We start from the raw sequence: 3,259 nt of genomic DNA, 5'->3' as shown, positions 1-3,259 counted from the left end.
TTTAGGCCACACAAGGAATCAAAAACTAGTCATGTCCTAGCTGACATGGCTCCAAATAAAACAAACTGGCCAAAGGCAAACATTCCTATACCCCATGCTAAAATAAGGATTTAAATTGTGGAAAGTCAAACCAGGTCTACCTTTGTAAATCCCTGTTAGGCTTAGCTATGTGATCAATAAAGGGGCTGGAGACTCAAACGGAACAAATTACTTGGCATGTCAAGCTTTAGAATTTAGAGACAGGAGACAACCTTATGTTAGTCACATTTTATTATACAAGAACATTCAATACCAATTGTCACACGTAGCCTACATTTCAAAGCTTTATTGAACCTGGCCTTAAAAACAAGTAATCTTAGCTTATCACATCACTGCTTTACACAATTAAATCTCACATATGCTAACTCATACAATTAGACATTCTTCAAATAAAAAACCAATCACAAGTGTACATCAAGCCACTGAAATTATTCACTGCAGTTGCAGAGACACCACAGTTAAGGACATGTGCCACAGATGAATGATACCTTATTTTAGAAGTGTTCTATTTCTTACATATGTTAAGTTAAGAAACTACGAAACGAGTCAAAGAGCAGAGTTCCGTACAGTACATCCTCATCATGGCCTGCCTCCATGGAGGGGACCTTCCCGTAGGGCCTATGGGCATGGTGTCAGTGTGCACGGAGTGTGTAGCCCTACTGGTTTGAAGCCGCCGGGAAGGTGTGAGCGCAAATAACAATTCCCATCAGTGAAGTACAAATGGGTTCTCGTCCGGAACTCAACTCCACCAAATCGCTTCGGTTAGGCGCGCATATGACTGCCTTTCGAATTTTTATAAAAATGTGCTCTTTGTAAAACAGTTTGCCCATCTATGCCGCATACGTTAAAGTCTTGCCTGTTCAGTGCACAAGAGCCCTCTAGAAGCGGCCCTGTAGGAGTGAGCCCGCCACCACGATGGGGATGAGGAGCGCGACCGAGCTGGACTGCAAGGACACACTGGCTCCTTTGGGAATGTTCTTGGTAGTAACATCCGGCATCTTGGTCATGTTGGAACTCGCGCCGCCAGCTGTGGTCGTACCATTCATGGCCGGGTACTTTGTGGTAGTGTTTTGCGCGTGGACCTAAAACAGGAGAGCAGAGGGGCTTGTCACTGACTGAGGATTGGCGACAAATCTCACATGTGAAAAACATGACACATTTGACGAATCGGGACAATTATCAGTATGCCTTCACTTTCGTCCGAGTAACTTAAAATAAGGGCAAAAGTTCAACTAGGCACACGGAGTAGCCTACGCGTAAAAACACAGCAGCCCTATGGTAATATGTCCTAACAAAATGCACCTTTGAAAACTTAAGATATGTTGTAAGTGTCATCACCTTGTGGGAAGTGTTTTCCATAGCCTATAGGGTAACTGACAAGGTCCTGCATTTGAATTGCGCAGTGGACGCGAAAAAGATACCGTCGCGCTCAAATTACATTAGCCAGTTTATGCATGTTGTAGTAACTTTATATCTGAAGGGAGGCGTCACGGTTTCACATTGCGCTCCCACGCTAGATTTCGCCAACACATTGTCATAATCATAATGACTGAAAACATCTGAGGCCAATTATCCGCGCCATCATTAGCTTGTCAATGAGAACCAGTCAGGCGAAAAATCATACATTTAGACTGACATTTGTAACCATAGAAAACTGATGAATAAGCCATAATGAATGTTGCACCTGTCCTGTTGAAATGCCTTTGCTCTCCAGAATAATGGATAGCCTAATTAAATAATCTGGGTTCATCTGAAACAAACATTTTAAAGAGTAAGTCATTTTAGAAGAAAAGTTATTACCTGTGATGAAAAATGCATGGCAAGGAGAAGGAATCCAATGTAAGCCATCACAATTTTAGTCATCTTGTTATCGGTTTCTTTCTCAGCCACAATTACGCGTAATGTAGCTGTCCTGTCTACGACTTTTCTCAAGGTGAATGACTGGAGGACAAACCCAGGGGATTTTATACCACCACCGAGCGTGACGTTAGTCAACAGGGCGCATCCCCCAAATACCTGTGTAGCCTTCCCCTCAAATGGAAACCTACAGTTTGTTAGAAACTTCCCATAAACCACACCTCTGAGACCGCTTCTTATACATCTTAGGGTGTGACTGTCGGCAATACAAATAGCCTTTGTGTTTATAATCATTGTCTTTTTAATATAACGGTCAGTGAATATGAATTCACAGGTTTATAATTTGAAGAGTTTGAGACTGTTATTCCCTCTACCTTCCTCCTCAGAGAAGGTTGATTCCATGAGCATGATGGGCACTATTTTCATACAATAATAATCCTATAGGTAGGCTAGTTTATGGTGTTCAAAATATATGTATGGAGATATTTTGCCTGGTAAATGGCACAGAAAGGTTTTACACATAAATAGGTCTTACAGCGACCTCTTGTGGTAAATATAAACGTTTTACCACAACGCAATTCGATTCATATGTCCCTTCCCTGTCCGTAGGAGTAGGCCTACTGGTCTCAAATGGAAGCAATACTTCACTGGTGGTAACTAAGGTCAAGTAAAAACTAGAAAAGTACGTTTCCTAAAGAAAATGTGTGTGCTTGCTAGCTTGTCTTGAAGTAATATGGTTGATAGTATAGGATAGCCTGAACATGTGAAAGTTGGTTTTGTGTCTCTAGCTTGAACGGTTCAAGAGTAAGTCCTATACTATTACTGTTGGTGGGTTATTTATGCTAATTAATGAACATGTAAATAGTTTTAATTTATTACTTTTTGAAAATGTTTAAGTTGTTTTCATGTTTGTAGCTGAAATGGTTAAAGAGCAGTAGCCTTTAAAATGTCTATCGCCTGTGTTCTTATGGTTGGCATTGGGAGATTCTCAATTGGTCAAAAGTCCATCCTCCATAGCAGCGGGAAGTAGGGGTGCTGGGGGTGCGGTGGATATGGAGTTCTTTGAAATCAAATCAAATCAAAAAAAAATCATCACATGCTTCGTAAACAACAGGTGTAAAACTAACAGTGAAATGCTTACTTACGGGCCGTTCCCAACAATGCAGAGAGAAAGAAAATAGATACAAATTGGAAAAAGGAATAACTTTATTATAAAGGTGATTTTTTTTCTTCAGTCAGCACCCCCTGCTCAAAACATCTTTCTGCGGCTATGCCATCCTCTCCTTGACTCCTTCGTCCTCCTCTCCTCCTTGACCCGGAAACCGATAAGTGGTTGAGTGGTCGAGGATAGTGTAAATTAGTT

General features: G+C 41.2%; 1 long non-coding RNA gene across 1 annotated transcript; it reads right to left on the bottom strand.

The window, feature by feature from the left end:
• Window positions 1-310: 310 nt before the first annotated feature.
• On the bottom strand, window positions 311-1,978 carry LOC311102471. Its single transcript, XR_014610013.1, has 2 exons — window positions 1,840-1,978; window positions 311-1,121 (listed from the first exon to the last, which is right to left on the bottom strand). It is a non-coding gene; the product is annotated as an uncharacterized lncRNA (long non-coding RNA).
• Between the last annotated feature and the right edge of the window lie 1,281 nt (window positions 1,979-3,259).

This window comes from Coregonus lavaretus, assembly GCF_964263955.1.
Source record: "Coregonus lavaretus genome assembly, chromosome: 27".
Taxonomy (NCBI): Eukaryota; Metazoa; Chordata; class Actinopteri; order Salmoniformes; family Salmonidae; genus Coregonus; species Coregonus lavaretus.
This window is presented reverse-complemented; position numbering and strand designations above follow the sequence as displayed.